General features: G+C 44.0%; 4 non-coding genes across 4 annotated transcripts; 2 read left to right on the plus strand and 2 right to left on the minus strand.

Moving 5' to 3' along the window:
- Positions 1-3,693: 3,693 nt before the first annotated feature.
- On the minus strand, positions 3,694-3,768 carry Trnas-cga (transfer RNA serine (anticodon CGA)). Its single transcript has one exon. It is a non-coding gene; the product is annotated as a tRNA-Ser (tRNA).
- A 174-nt stretch (positions 3,769-3,942) lies between these two features.
- Positions 3,943-4,017, plus strand: Trnas-cga (transfer RNA serine (anticodon CGA)). The gene has a single exon. It is a non-coding gene; the product is annotated as a tRNA-Ser (tRNA).
- Positions 4,018-5,164: 1,147 nt separating this feature from the next.
- On the minus strand, positions 5,165-5,239 carry Trnas-uga (transfer RNA serine (anticodon UGA)). Its single transcript has one exon. It is a non-coding gene; the product is annotated as a tRNA-Ser (tRNA).
- A 173-nt stretch (positions 5,240-5,412) lies between these two features.
- On the plus strand, positions 5,413-5,487 carry Trnat-cgu (transfer RNA threonine (anticodon CGU)). The gene has a single exon. It is a non-coding gene; the product is annotated as a tRNA-Thr (tRNA).
- Positions 5,488-17,040: the final 11,553 nt, after the last annotated feature.

Consider the following 17,040-nt stretch of genomic DNA (forward strand, 5'->3'; position numbering starts at 1 on the left):
CCAATGGGAGTAATGTCTCAAACAGTCTACGCTTTGATAGTCCCTATAAGACCAGAAGTAGATTCCGATGCACATCTGGAGGCATTCTGTAATCTGTGGACTATCAGAGTGTTGATGAAACACAGAAATTGCATCGGGAATGAATACAACAGTCACCATGTGCACTTTCCTCCATGGGAGAAATGTCTCAAACATTCTACGCTTTGATCGTTCCCAGGAAGACCAGTAGTAGTTTCCGATGCACATCTGGAGTCATTCTGTAATCTGGGGAGTATCAGAGTGTTGATGAAACACAGAAATTGCATCGGGATTGAAAACTACAGTTACCATTAGAACTTTCATCCATGGGAGTAATGTCTCAAACAGTCTACGCTTTGATCGTTCCCTGGAGGACCAGTAGTAGTTTCCGATGCACATCTGGAGGCATTCTGTAATCTGTGGAGTATCAGAGTGTTGATGAAACACAGAAATTGCATCGGGATTGAATACAACAGTTACCATGCGCACTTTCCTCCATGGTAGTAATGTCTCAAACGGTCTACGCTTTGATCGTTCCCTGGAAGAAAACTAGTAGTTTCCGATGCACATCTGGGGGCATTCTGTAATCTGTGCACTATCAGAGAGTAGTTGAAACACAGAAATAGCATCGGGATTGAATATAACAGTCACCATGCGCACTTACCCCAATGGGAGTAATGTCTCAAACATTCTACGCTTTGATAGTTCCCTATAAGACCAGAAGCAGATTCCGATGCAGATCTTTATGCATTCTGTAATCTGTGGACTATCAGAGTGTTAATGAAACACAGAAATTGCATCGGGATTGAATACAACAGTCACCATGTGCACTTTCCTCCATGGGAGTAATGTCTCAAACAGTCTACGCTTTGAGCGTTCCCAGGAAGACCAGTAGTAGTTTCCGATGCAAATCTGGAGGCATTCTGTAATCTGTGTTGTATCAGAGTGTTGATGAAACACAGAAATTGCATCGGGACTGAATACAACAGTCACTATGCGCACTTTCCTCCATGTGAGTAATGTCTCAAAGAGTTTACGCTTTGATCGTTCCCTGGAATACCAGTAGTAGTTTCTGATGCACATCTGGAGGCATTCTGTTATTTGTGAACTATCAGAGTGTTGATGAAACACAGAAATTGCATCGGGATTGAATACAACTGTCACCATGTGTACTTTCCTCCATGGGAGTAATGTCTTAATCGGTCTACGCTTTGATCGTTCCCTGGAAGACCTGTGTTAGTTTCCGATGCACATCTGGAGGTATTCTGTAATCTGTGGGCTATCAGAGTGTTGATGAAACACAGAAAATGCATAGGGATAGAATACAACAGTCACCATGCGCACTTTACTCCACAGGAGTAATGTCTCTAACAGTCTACGCTTTGATCGTTCCCTGGAAGACCAATGGTAGTTTCCGATGCACATCTGGAGGCAGTCTGTAATCTGTGGAGTATCAGAGAGTTGATGAAACACAGAAATTGCAACGGGATTGAATACAACAGTCAATATCCGCACTTTCCTCCATATTAGTAATGTCTCAAACAGTATACACTTTGATCGTTCCCTGGAAGACCAGTGTTAGTTTCCGATGCACATCTGGAAGCAATCTGTAATCTGTGGAGTATCTGTGTGTTGATGAAACACAGAAATTGCATCGGGATTTAATACAACAGTCACCATGCGCACTTTCCTCCATGTTAGTAATTCTCAAACATTCTACGCATTGATCATTCCCTGGAAGACCAGTAGTAGTTTCCGATGCACATCTGGAGGCATTCTTTAATCTGTGGACCTTAAAATGGTTGATGAAACACAGAAATTGCATCGGGATTGAATACAACATACACCATGCGCACTTTCCTCCATGGGAGTAGTGTCTCAAACAGTTAACGCTTTGATCGTTTACTGGAAGACCAGTAGTAGTTTCCGATGCACATCTGGAGGCATTCTGTAGTCTGTAGACTATCTGAGTGTTGATGAAACACAGAAATTGCATCGGGATTGAATACAACGGTCACCATGCGCACTTTCCTCCGTAGGAGTAATGTCTCAAACAGTCTACGCTTTGATCGTTCCCTTGAAGACCAGTAGTAGTTTCCGATGCACATCTGGAGGTATTCTGTAATTTTGTGGACTATCAGAGTGTTGATGAAACACAGAAATTGCATCGCGATTGAATACAACAGTCACCATGTGCAGTTTCCTCCTTGGAAGCAATGACTCAAACAGTCTACGCTTTGATCGTTCCCTGGATGACCAGTAGTAGTTTCCGACGCACATCTGAAGGCATTCTGTAATCTGTGGACCTTCAAAGTGTTGATGAAACACAGAAATTGCTTCGGGATTGAATACAACAGTCAACATCCGCACTTTCCTCCATGTTAGTAATTTCTCATACGGTCAACGCTTTGATCGTTCCCTGGAAGACCAGTGTTAGTTTCCGATGCACATCTGGAGGTTTTCTGTAATCTGTGGACTATCAGAGTGTTGATGAAACACAGAAAATGCATACCGATTGAATACAACAGTCACCATGCGCACTTTCCTCCATGGGAGTAATGTCTCTAACAGTCTACGCTTTGATCGTTCCCTGGAAGACCAATAGTAGTTTCCGATGCACATCAGGAGGCATTCTGTAATCTGTGGAGTATCAGAGAGTTGATGAAACACAGAAATTGCATCGGGATTGAATACAACAGTCACCATGCGCACTTTCCTCCATGGGAGTAGTGTCTCAAACAGCCTACGCTTTGATCGTTCCCTGGAAGACCAGAAGTAGTTTCCGATTCACATCTGGAGGCATTCTGTAATTTATGGACTATCAGAGTGTTGATGAAACACAGAATTTGCATCTGGATTGAATACAACAGCCACCATGCGCACTTTCCTCCATGGGAGTAATGTCTCAAACAGTCTACGCTTTGATCGTTCCCTCGAAGACCAGTAGTAGCTTCCAATGCACATCTGGAGGCATTCTGTAATCTGTGGAGTATCAGAGAGTTGATGAAACACAGAAATTGCATCGGGATTGAATACAACAGTCACCATGCGCACTTTCCTCCATGGGAGTAATGTCTCAAATAGTTTACACTTTGATCGTTCCCTGGAATACCAGTGGTGGTTTCTGATGGACATCCGGAGGCATTCTGTAATTTGTGGACTATGAGAGTGTTGATGAAACACAGAAATTGCATCGGGATTGAATACAACAGTCAATATCCGCACTTTCCTCCATGTTAGTAATGTCTCAAACAGTCTACACTTTGATCGTTCCCTGGAATACCAGTGTTAGTTTCCGATGCACATCTGGAAGCATTCTGTAATCTGTGGGATATCTGTGTGTTGATGAAACACAGAAATTGCATCGGGATTGAATACAACAGTCACCATGCGCACTTTCCTCCGTGTTAGTAATTCTCAAACAGTCTACGCATTGATCGTTCCCTGGAAGACCAGTAGTAGTTTCCGATGCACATCTGGAGGCATTCTGTAATCTGTGGACCTTCAAAGTGTTGATGAAACACAGAAATGGCATCGGGATTGAATACAACATACACCATGTGCACTTTCCTCCATGGGAGTAGTGTCTCAAACAGTTAACGCTTTCCAGAATCAGATTTTCACTCTGCAGCGGAGAGAGCGCTGATATGCAACTTCCTGGCAGATTAAAACTGTGTGCTCGACCGAGACTCGAACTCGGGACCTTTGCCTTTCGCGGGCAAGTGCTCTACCAACTGAGCTACCGAAGCACGACTCACGCCCGGTACTTACAGCTTTACTTCTGCCAGTACCTCGTCTCCCACCTTCCAAACTTTACAGAAGCTCTCCTGCGAACCATGCAGAACTAGCACTCCTGAAAGAAGTTTGGAAGGTAGGAGACGAGGTACTGGCAGAAGTAAAGCTGTAAGTACCGGGCGTGAGTCGTGCTTCGGTAGCTCAGTTGGTAGAGCACTTGCCCGCGAAAGGCAAAGGTCCCGAGTTCGAGTCTCGGTCGAGCACACAGTTTTAATCTGCCAGGAAGTTGCATATCAGCGCTCACTCCGCTACGCTTTGATCGTTACCTGGAAGACCAATAGTAGTTTCCGATGCACATCTGGAGGCATTCTGTAATCTGTGGACTATCAGAGTGTTGATGAAACACTAAAATTGCATCGGGATTGAATACAACAGTCACCATGCGCACTTTCCTCCATAAGAGTAATGTCTCGAACAGTCTACGCTTTGATCGTTCCCAGGAAGTCAAGTAATAGTTTCCGATGCACATCTGTTGGCATTCTGTAAATCATGGACTATCAGACTGTTGATGAAACACAGGAATTGCATCGGGATTGAATAGAACAATCACCGTGCGCACTTTTCTCCATGGGAGAAATGTCTCAAAGAGTCTACGCTTTGATCGTTCCCTGGAAGACCAGAAGTAGTTTCCGATGCACATCTGGAGGCATTCTGTAATCTGTGGAGTATCAGAGAGTTGATGAAACACAGAAATTGCATCGGGATTGAATACAACAGTCACCATGCGCACTTTCCTCCATGGGAGTAGAGTCTCAAACAGCCTACGCTTTGATCGTTCCCTGGAAGACCAGAAGTAGTTTCCGATACACATCTGGAGGCATTCTGTAATTTGTGGACTATCAGACTGTTGATGAAACACAGAAATTGCATCGGGATTGAATACAACAGTCAATATCCGCACTTTCCTCCGTGTTAGTAATGTCTCAAACAGTCTACACTTTGATCGTTCCCTGGAAGACCAGTGTTAGTTTCCGATTCACATCTGGAAGCATTCTGTAATCTGTGGGATATCTGTGTGTTGATGAAACACAGAAATTGCATCGGGATTGAATACAACAGTCACCATGCGCACTTTCCTCCGTGTTAGTAATTCTCAAACAGTCTACGCATTGATCGTTCCCTGGAAGACCAGTAGTAGTTTCCGATGCACATCTGGAGGCATTGTGTAATCTGTGGACCTTCAAAGTGTTGATGAAACACAGAAATTGCATCGGGATTGAATACAACATACACCATGCGAGCTTTCCTCAATGGGAGTAGTGTCTCAAACAGTTAACGCTTTCCAGAATGAGATTTTCACTCTGCAGCGGAGTGTGCGCTGATATGCAACTTCCTGGCAGATTAAAACTGTGTGCTCGACCGAGACTCGAACTCGGGACCTTTGCCTTTCACGGGCAAGTGCTCTACCAACTGAGCTACCGAAGCACGACTCACGCCCGGTACTTACAGCTTTACTTCTGCCAGTACCTCGTCTCCTACCTTCCAAACTTTACAGAAGCTCTCCTGCGAACCATGCAGAACTAGCACTTCTGAAAGAAGTTTGGAAGGTAGGAGACGAGGTACTGGCAGAAGTAAAGCTGTGAGTACCGGCGTGAGTCGTGCTTCGGTAGCTCAGTTGGTAGAGCACTTGCCCGCGTAAGGCAAAGGTCCCGAGTTCGAGTCTCGGTCGGGCACACAGTTTTAATCTGCCAGGAAGTTTCAGTTAACGCTTTGATCGTTCCCTGGAAGACCAGTAGTAGTTTCCGATGCACATCTGAAGGCATTCTGTAGTCTGTAGACTATCTGAGTGTTGATGAAACACAGAAATCGCATCGGGATTGAATACAACGGTCACCATGCGCACTTTCCTCCATAGGAGTAATGTCTCAAACAGTCTACGCTTTGTTCGTTCCCTTGAAGACCAGTAGTAGTTTCCGATGCACATCTGGAGGCATTCTGTAATCTGTGGAGTATCAGAGAGTTGATGAAACACAGTAATTGCTCGGGATTGAATACAACAGTCACCATGCGCACTTTCCTCAATGGGAGAAATGTCTCAAATAGTTTACACTTTGATCGTTCCCTGGAATACCAGTGGTAGTTTCTGATACACATCCGGAGGCATTCTGTAATCTGTGGCCTATCAGACTCTTGATGAATCACAGAAATTGCATCGGTATTGAATACAACAGTAACCGTGCGCCCTTTCCTCCATGGGAGTAATGTCTCAAATAGTCTACGCTTTGATCGTTAACAGGAAGACCAGTAGCAGTTTCCGATGCATATCTGGAGGCATTCTGTAATATGTGGAGTATCAGAGTGTTGATTAAACACAAGAATTGCATCGGGATTGAATACAACAGTCACCATGCGCACTTTCCTCCATGGGAGTAATGTCTCTAAGAGTCTACGTTTTGATCGTGCCCTGGGAGACCAGTAGTAGTTTCCGACGCACATCTGGAGGCATTCTGTAATCTATGGACCTTCAAAGTGTTGATGAAACACAGAAATTGCATCGGTATTGAATAAAACAGTCAACATCCGCACTTACCTCCATGTTAGTAATGTCTCAAACGGCCTACGCTTTGATCGTTCCCTGGAAGTCCAGTGTTAGTTTCCGATGTACATCTGGAGGTATTCTGTAATCTGTGGACTACCAGAGTGTTGATGAAACACAGAAAATGCATAGGGATTGAATACAACAGTCACCATGCGCACTTTCCTCCATGGGAGTAATGTCACTAACAGTCTACGCTTTGATCGTTCCCTGGAAGACCAATAGTAGTTTCCGATGCACATCTGGAGGCATTCTGTAATCTGTGGAGTATCAGAGAGTTGATGAAACAGAGTAATTGCATCGGGATTGAATACAACAGTCACCATGCGCACTTTCCTCAATGGGAGAAATGTCTCAAATAGTTTACACGTTGATCGTTCCTGGAATACCAGTGGTAGTTTCTGATACACATCCGGAGGCATTCTGTAATCTGTGCCCTATCAGACTCTTGATGAAACACAGAAATTGCATCGGTATTAAATACAACAGTCCCCGTGCGCCCTTTCCTCCATGGGAGTAATGTCTCAAAGAGTCTACGCTTTGATCGTTCCCAGGAAGACCAGTAGCAGTTTCCGATGCATATCTGGAGGCATTCTGTAATCTGTGGAGTATCAGAGTGTTGATTAAAAACAGAAATTGCATCGGGATTGAATACAACAGTCACCATGCGCACTTTCCTCCATGGGAGTAATGTCTCTAAGAGTCTACGCTTTGATCGTTCCCTGGAAGTCCAGTAGTAGTTTCCGATGCATATCTGGAGGCATTCTGTAATTCGTGGGCTATCAGACTGTTGATGAAACACAGAAATTGCATCGGCATTGAATACAACAATCACCGTGCGCACTTTCCTCCATGGGAGTACTGTCTCAAACAGTCTACGCTTTGATCGTTCCCTGAAAGTCCAGAAGTAGTTTCCGATGCACATCTGGAGGTATTCTGTAATCTGTGGACTACCAGAGTGTTGATGAAACACAGAAATTGCATCGGGATTGAATACAACAGTCAACATCCGAACTTACCTCCATGTTAGTAATGTCTCAAACGGCCTACGCTTTGATCGTTCCCTGGAAGTCCAGTGTTAGTTTCCGATGCACATCTGGAGGTATTCTGTAATCTGTGGACTATCAGAGTGTTGATGAAACACTAAAATTGCATAGGGATTGAATACGACAGTCACCATGCTCACTTTACTCCATAAGAGTAATGTCTCGAAGGGTCTACGCTTTGATCGTTCCCTGGAAGTCCAGTAGTAGTTTCCGATGCATATCTGGAGGCATTCTGTAATTCGTGGGCTATCAGACTGTTGATGAAACACAGAAATTGCATCGGGATTGAATACAACAATCACCGTGCGCACTTTCCTCCATGGGAGTAATGTATCAAACAGTCTACGCTTTGATCGTTCCCTGAAAGTCCAGAAGTAGTTTCCGATGCACATCTGGAGGCATTCTGTAATCTGTGGACTATCAGAGTGTTGATGAAACACAGAAATTGCATCGGGATCGAATACAACAATCACCATGCGCACTTTCCTCCATGGGAGTAATATCTCTAACAGTCTACGCTTTGATCGTTCCCTGGAAGACCAGTAGTAGTTTCCGATGCACATCTGGAGGCATTCTGTAATCTATGGACTATCAAAGTGTAGATGAAACAAAGAATTTACATCGGGATTGAATACAACAGTCACCATGCGCATTTTCCTATATGGGAGTAATGTCTCAAACAGTCTACGCTTTGATCGTTAATTGGAAGACCAGTGGTAGTTACCGATGCACATCTGGAGGCATTTTGTAATCTGTGGACTATCAGAGTGTTGATGAAACACAGATATTGCATCGGGATTGAATACAACGTTCACCATGTGCACTTTCCTCCACGGGAGTAATGTCTCAAATATTCTACGCTTTGATCGTTCCCAGGAAGACCAGTAGTAGTTTCCGATGCACATCTGGAGTCATTCTGTAATCTGTGGAGTATCAGAGTGTTGATGAAACACAGAAATTGCATCGGGATTTAATACAACAGTCACCATGCGAACTTTCCTCCATGGGAGTAATGTCTCAAACAGTCTACGCTTTGATCGTTCCCTGGAGGACCATTAGTAGTTTCCGATGCACATCTGGAGGCATTCTGTAATCGGTGGAGTATCAGAGTGTTGATGAAACACAGAAATAGCATCGGGATTCAATACAACAGTTACTATGCGCACTTTCCTCCTTGGGAGTAATGTCTCAAATTGTATACGCTTTGATCGTTCCCTGGAAGAAAAGTAGTAGTTTCCGATGCACATCTGGAGGAATTCTGTAATCTGTGCACTATCAGAGAGTAGTTGAAAGACAGAAATAGCATCGGGATTGAATACAACAGTCACCATGTGCACTTTCCTCCATGGGAGTAATGTCTCAAACAGTCTACGCTTTGATCGTTCCCTGGAATACCAGTAGTAGTTTCGGATGCGCATCTGGAGGCATTCTGTTATTTGTGAACTATCAGAGTGTTGATGAAACACAGAAATTGCATCGGGATTGAATACAACAGTCACCATGTGTACTTTCCTCCATGGGAGTAATGTCTCAAACGGTCTACGCTTTGATCGTTCCCTGGAAGACCTGTGTTAGTTTCCGATGCACATCTGGAGGTATTCTGTAATCTGTGGGCTATCAGAGTGTTGATGAAACACAGACAATGCATAGGAATAGAATACAACCGTCACCATGCGCACTTTACTCCACAGGAGTAATGTCTCTAATAGGCTACGCTTTGATCGTTCCCTGGAAGACCAATAGTAGTTTCCGATGCACATCTGGAGGCATTCTGTAATCTGTGGACTATCAGAGTGTTAATGAAACACTAAAATTAGATCGGGATTGAATACAACAGTAACCATGCGCACTTTCCTCCATAAGAGTAATGTCTCAAACAGTCTACGCTTTGATTGTTCCCTGGAAGTCTAGTAGTAGTTTCCGATGCACATCTTGTGGCATTCTGTAAATCGTATACTATCAGAGTGTTGATGAAACACAGAAATTGCATCGGGATTGAATACAACTGTCACCGTGCGCACTCTCCTCCATGGGAGTAATGTCTCAAACAGTCTACGCTTTGATCGTTCCCTGGAAGACCAGTAGTAGTTTCCGATGCACAGCTGTAGGCATTTTGTAATCTGTGGAGTATCAGAGAGTTGATGAAACACAGAAATTGCAACGGGATTGAATACAACAGTCAATATCCGCACTTTCCTCCATGTTAGTAATGTCTCAAACAGTATAAACTTTGATCGTTACCTTGAAGACCAGTGTTAGTTTCCGATGCACATCTGGAAGCATTCTGTAATCTGTGGAATATCTGTGTGTTGATGAAACACAGAAGTTGCATCGGGATTTAATACAACAGTCACCATGCGCATTTTCCTCCATGTTAGTAATTCTCAAACAGTCTACGCATTGATCGTTCCCTGGAAGACCAGTAGTAGTTTCCGATGCACATCTGGAGGCATTCTTTAATCTGTGGACCTTCAAAGGGTTGATGAAACACAGAAATTGCATCGTGATTGAATCAAACATACACCATGCGCACTTTCCTCCATGGGAGTAGTGTCTCAAACAGTTAACGCTTTGATCGTTCCCTGGAAGACCAGTAGTAGTTTCCGATGCACATCTTTAGGCATTCTGTAGTCTGTAGACTATCTGAGTGTTGATGAAACACAGAAATTGCATCGGGATTGAATACAACGGTCACCATGCGCACATTCCTCCATAGGAGTAATGTCTCAAACAGTCTACGCTTTGTTCGTTCCCTTAAAGACCAGTAGTAGTTTCCGATGCACATCTGGAGGTATTCTGTAATCTGTTGACTATCAGAGTGTTGATGAAACACAGAAATTGCATCGCGATTGAATACAACAGTCACCATGTGCACTTTCCTCCTTGGAAGCAATGACTCAAACAGTCTACGCTTTGATCGTTTCCTGGATGACCAGTAGTAGTTTCCGACACACATCTGGAGGCATTCTGTAATCTGTGGAACTTCAAAGTGTTGATGAAACACAGAAATTGCATCGGGATTGAATACAACAGTCAACATCCGCACTTTCCTCCATGTTAGTAATGTCTCAAACGGTCAACGCTTTGATCTTTCCCTGGAAGACCAGTGTTAGTTTCCGATGCACATCTGGAGGTATTCTGTAATCTGTGGACTATCAGAGTGTTGATGAAACACAGAAAATGCATCGGGATTGAATACAACAGTCACCATGTGCACTTTCCTCGACGGTAGTAATGTCTCAAACATTGTACGGTTTGATCGTTCCCAGGAAGACCAGTAGTAGTTTCCGATGCATATCTGGAGGCATTCTGTAATGTGTGGACTATCTGCATGTTGACGAAACACAGAAATTGCATCGGGATTGAATACAACAGTCACCATCCGCACTTTCCTCCATAAGAGTAAAGACCTCGAACAGTCTACGCTTTGAATATAACAGTCACCATTCGCACTTACCCAAATGGGAGTAATGTCTCAAACAGTCTACGCTTTGATCGTTCCCTGGAAGACCAGTGTTAGTTTCCGATGCACATCTGGAGCCATTCTGTAATCTGTGGAGTATCAGAGTGTTGATGAAACACAGATATTGCATCGGGATTGAATACAACAGTCACCATGCGATCTTTCCTCCATGGGAGTAATGTCTCAAACAATCTACGCTTTGATCGTTCCCTGGAGGACCAGTAGTAGTTTCCGATGCACATCTGGAGGCATTCTGTAATCGGTGGAGTATCAGAGTGTTGATGAAACACAGAAATAGCATCGGGATTCAATACAACAGTTACCATGCGCACTTTCCTCCATGGTAGTAATGTCTCAAACGGTCTACGCTTTGATCGTTCCCTGGAAAAAAAGTAGTAGTTTCCGATGCACATCTTAAGGCATTCTGTAATCTGTGCACTATCAGAGAGTAGTTGAAACACAGAAATAGCATCGGGATTAAATATAACAGTCACCATGCGCACTTACCCCAATGGGAGTAATGCCTCAAACATTCTACGCTTTGATCGTTCCCAGGAAGACCAGTAGTAGTTTCCGATGCACATCTGGAGTCATTCTGTAATCTGTGGAGTATCAGAGTGTTGATGAAACACAGATATTGCATCGGGATTGAATACAACTGTCACTATGCGAACTTTCCTCCATGGGAGTAATGTCTCAATCAATCTACGCTTTGATCGTTCCCTGGAGGACCAGTAGTAGTTTCCGATGCACATCTGGAGGCATTCTGTAATCGGTGGAGTATCAGAGTGTTGATGAAACACAGAAATAGCATCGGGATTCAATACAACTGTTACCATGCGCACTTTCCTCCATGGTAGTAATGTCTCAAACGGTCTACGCTTTGATCGTTCCCTGGAAGAAAAGTAGTAGTTTCCGATACACATCTTAAGGCATTCTGTAATCTGTGCACTATCAGAGAGTAGTTGAAACACAGAAATAGCATCGGGATTAAATATAACAGTCACCATGCGCACTTACCCCAATGGGAGTAATGTCTCAAACAGTCTACGCTTTGATAGTTCCCTGGAAGACCAGAAGCAGATTCCGATGCAGATCTTTATGCATTCTGTAATCTGTGGACTATCAGAGTGTTAATGAAACACAGAAATTGCATCGGGATTGAATACAACAGTCACCATGTGCACTTTCCTCGATGGGAGTAATGTCTCAAACAGTCTACGCTTTGATCGTTCCCAGGAAGACCAGTAGTAGTTTCCGATGCACATCTGGAGGCATTCTGTAATCTGTGTTGTATCAGAGTGTTGATGAAACACAGAAATTGCATCGGGATTGAATACAACAGTCACCATGCGCACTTTCCTCCATGTGAGTAATGTCTCAAAGAGTTTACGCTTTGATCATTCCCTGGAATACCAGTAGTAGTTTCTGATGCACATCTGGAGGCATTCTGTTATTTGTGAACTATCAGAGTGTTGATGAAACACAGAAATTGCATCGGGATTGAATACAACAGTCACCATGTGTACTTTCCTCCATGGGAGTAATGTCTCAAACGGTCTACGCTTTGATCGTTCCCTTGAAGAGCTGTGTTAGTTTCCGATGCACATCTGGAGGTATTCTGTAATCTGTGGGCTATCAGAGTGTTGATGAAACACAGAAAATGCATAGGGATAGAATACAACAGTCACCATGCGCACTTTACTCCATAGGAGTAATGTCTCTAACAGTCTACGCTTTGATCGTTCCCTGGAAGACCAATAGTAGTTTCCGATGCACATCTGGAGGCATTCTGTAATCTGTGGACTATCAGAGTGTTGATGAAACACTAAAATTAGATCGGGATTGAATACAACAGTAACCATGCGCACTTTCCTCCATAAGAGTAATGTCTCAAACAGTCTACGCTTTGATTGTTCCCTGGAAGTCTAGTAGTAGTTTCCGATGCACATCTTGAGGCATTCTGTAATTCGTATACTATCAAAGTGTTGATGAAACCCGGAATTTGCTTCGGGATTGAATACAACTGTCACCGTGCGCACTCTCCTCCATGGGAGTAATGTCTCAAACAGTCTACGCTTTGATCGTTCCCTGGAAGACCAGTAGTAGTTACCGATGCACAGCTGTAGGCATTCTGTAATCTGTGGAGTATCAGAGAGTTGATGAAACACAGAAATTGCAACGGGATTGAATACAACAGTCAATATCCGCACTTTCCTCCATGTTAGTAATGTCTCAAACAGTATACACTTTGATCGTTACCTGGAAGACCAGTGTTAGTTTCCGATGCACATCTGGAAGCATTCTGTAATCTGTGGAATATCTGTGTGTTGATGAAACACAGAAATTGCATCGGGATTTAATACAACAGTCACCATGCGCACTTTCCTCCATGTTAGTAATTCTCAAACAGTCTACGCATTGATGGTTCCCTGGAAGACCAGTAGTAGTTTCCGATGCACATCTGGAGGCATTCTTTAATCTGTGGACCTTCAAAGGGTTGATGAAACACAGAAATTGCATCGTGATTGAATACAACGTACACCATGCGCACATTCCTCCATGGTAGTAGTGTCTCAAACAGTTAACGCTTTGATCGTTCCCTGGAAGACCAGTAGTAGTTTCCGATGCACATCTGGAGGCATTCTGTAGTCTGTAGACTATCTGAGTGTTGATGAAACACAGAAATTGCATCGGGATTGAATACAACGGTCACCATGCGCACTTTCCTCCATAGGGGTAATGTCGCAAACAGTCTACGCTTTGTTCGTTCCCTTGAAGACCAGTAGTAGTTTCCGATGCACAGCTGGATGTATTCTGTAATCTGTTGACTATCAGAGTGTTGATGAAACACAGAAATTGCATCGCGATTGAATACAACAGTCACCATGTGCACTTTCCTCCTTGGAAGCAATGACTCAAACAGTCTACGATTTGATCGTTCCCTGGATGACCAGTAGTAGTTTCCGACGCACATCTGGAGGCATTCTGTAATCTGTGGACCTTCAAAGTGTTGATGAAACACAGAAATTGCATCGGGATTGAATACAACAGTCAGCATCCGCACTTTCCTCCATGTTAGTAATGTCTCAAACGGTCAACGCTTTGATCGTTCCCTGGAAGACCAGTGTTAGTTTCCGATGCACATCTGGAGGTATTCTGTAATCTGTGGACTATCAGAGTGTTGATGAAACACAGAAAATGCATACCGATTGAATACAACAGTCACCATGCGCACTTTCCTCCATGGGAGTAATGTCTCTAACAGTCTACGCTTTGATCGTTCCCTGGAAGACCAATAGTAGTTTCCGATGCACATCTGGAGGCATTCTGTAATCTGTGGACTATCAGAGTGTTGGTGAAACACTAAAATTGCATCGGGATTGAATACAACATTCACCATGCGCACTTTCCTCCATAAGAGTAATGTCTCGAACAGTCTACGCTTTGATCGTTCCCGGAAGTCAAGTAATTGTTTCCGATGCACATCTGTAGGCATTTTGTAAATCGTGGACTATCAGACTGTTGATGAAACACAGGAATTGCATCGAGATTGAATACAACAATCACTGTGCGCTCTTTCCTCCATGGGAGAAATGTCTCAAAGAGTCTACGCTTTGATCGTTCCCTGGAAAACCAGAAGTAGTTTCCGATGCACATCTGGAGGAATTCTGTAATCTGTGGAGTATCAGAGAGTTGATGCAACACAGAAATTGCATCGGGATTGAATACAATAGTCACCATGCGCACTTTCCTCCATGGGAGTAGTGTCTCAAACAGCCTACGCTTTGATCGTTCCCTGGAAGACCAGAAGTAGTTTCCGATGCACATCTGGAGGCATTCTGTAAGTTGTGGACTATCAGAGTGTTGATGAAACACAGAAATTGCATCTGGATTGAATACAACAGTCACCATGCGCACTTTCCTCCATGGGAGTAATGTCTCAAACAGTCTACGCTTTGATCGTTCCCTCGAAGACCAGTAGTAGCTTCCAATGCACATCTGGAGGCATTCTGTAATCTGTGGAGTATCAGAGAGTTGATGAAACACAGAAATTGCATCGGGATTGAATACAACAGTCACCATGCGCACTTTCCTCCATGGGAGTAATGTCTCAAATAGTTTACACTTTGATCGTTCCCTGGACTACCAGTGGTAGTTTCTGATGGACATCCGGATGCATTCTGTAATTTTTGGACTATCAGAGTGTTGATGAAACACAGAAATTGCATCGGGATTGAATACAACAGTCAATATCCGCCCTTTCCTCCATGTTAGTAAGGTCTCAAACAGTCTACACTTTGATCGTTCCCTGGAAGACCAGTGTTAGTTTCCGATGCACATCTGGAAGCATTCTGTAATCTGTGGGATATCTGTGTGTTGATGAAACACAGAAATTGCATCGGGATTGAATACAACATACATCATGCGCACTTTCCTCCATGGGAGTAGTGTCTCAAACAGTTAACGCTTTCCAGAATGAGATTTTCACTCTGCAGCGGAGTGTGCGCTGATATGCAACTTCCTGGCAGATTAAAACTGTGTGCTCGACCGAGACTCGAACTCGGGACCTTTGCCTTTCGCGGGCAAGTGCTCTACCAACTGAGCTAACGAAGCACGACTGACGCCCGGTACTTACAGCTTTTCTTCTGCCAGTACCTCGTCTCCTACCTTCCAAACTTTACAGAAGCTCTCCTGCCAACAATGCAGCACTAGCACTACTGAAAGAAGTTTGGAAGGTAGGAGACGAGGTACTGGCAGAAGTAAAGCTGTGAGTACCGGGCGTGAGTCGTGCTTCGGTAGCTCATTTGGTAGAGCACTTGCCCGCGAAAGGCAAAGGTCCCGAGTTCGAGTCTCGGTCGGGCACACAGTTTTAATCTGCCAGGAAGTTTCATATCAGCGCACACTCCGCTGCAGAGTGAAACTCTCATTCTGGAAACATCACCCAGGCTGTGGCTAAGCCATGTCTCCGCAATATCCTTTCTATCAGGAGTGCTAGTTCTGCATGGTTCGCAGGAGAGCTTCTGTAAAGTTTGGAAGGTAGGAGACGAGGTATTGGCAGAAGTAAAGCTGTGAGTACCGGGCGTGAGTCGCGCTTCGGTAGCTCAGTTGGTAGAGCACTTGCCCGCGAAAGGCAAAGGTCCCAAGTTCGAGTCTCAGTCGGGCACACAGTTTTAATCTGCCGGGAAGTTTCAGTTAACGCTTTGATCGTTCCCTTGAAGACCAGTAGTAGTTTCCGATGCACATCTGAAGGCATTCTGTAGTCTGTAGACTATCTGAGTGTTGATGAAACACAGAAATTGCTTCGGGATTGAATACAACGGTCACCATGCGCACTTTCCTCCAAAGGAGTAATGTCTCAAACAGTCTACGCTTTGTTCGTTCCCTTGAAGACCAGTAGTAGTTTCCGATGCACATCTGGAGTCATTCTGTAATCTGTGGAGTATCAGAGAGTTGATGAAACACAGTAATTGCATCGTGATTGAATACAACAGTCACCATGCGCACTTTCCTCAATGGGAGAAATGTCTCAAATAGTTTACACTTTGATCGTTCCCTGGAATACCAGTGGTAGTTTCTGATACACATCCGGAGGCATTTTGTAATCTGTGGCCTATCAGACTCTTGATGAAACACAGAAATTGCATCGGTATTGAATACAACAGTCACCGTGCGCCCTTTCCTCCATGGGAGTAATGTCTCAAAGAGTCTACGCTTTGATCGTTCCCAGGAAGACCAGTAGCAGTTTCCGATGCATATCTGGAGGCATTCTGTAATCTGTGGAATATCAAAGTGTTGATGAAACACAGAAATTGCATCGGGATTGAATACAACAGTCAACATCCGCACTTACCTCCATATTAGTAATGTCTCAAACGGCCTACGCTTTGATCGTTCCCTGGAAGTCCAGTGTTAGTTTCCGATGCACATCTGGACGTATTCTGTAATCTGTGGACTATCAGAGTGTTGATGAAACACAGAAAATGCATAGGGATTGAATACAACAGTCACCATGCGCACTTTCCTCCATGGGAGTAATGTCACTAACAGTCTACGCTTTGATCGTTCCCTGGAAGACCAATAGTAGTTTCCGATGCACATCTGGAGGCATTCTGTAATCTGTGGACTATCAGGGTGTTGATGAAACACTAAAATTGCATAGGGATTGAATACAACAGTCA

This window comes from Schistocerca gregaria, chromosome 5 (genome assembly GCF_023897955.1).
Source record: "Schistocerca gregaria isolate iqSchGreg1 chromosome 5, iqSchGreg1.2, whole genome shotgun sequence".
In the NCBI taxonomy this organism is placed as follows: Eukaryota; Metazoa; Arthropoda; class Insecta; order Orthoptera; family Acrididae; genus Schistocerca; species Schistocerca gregaria.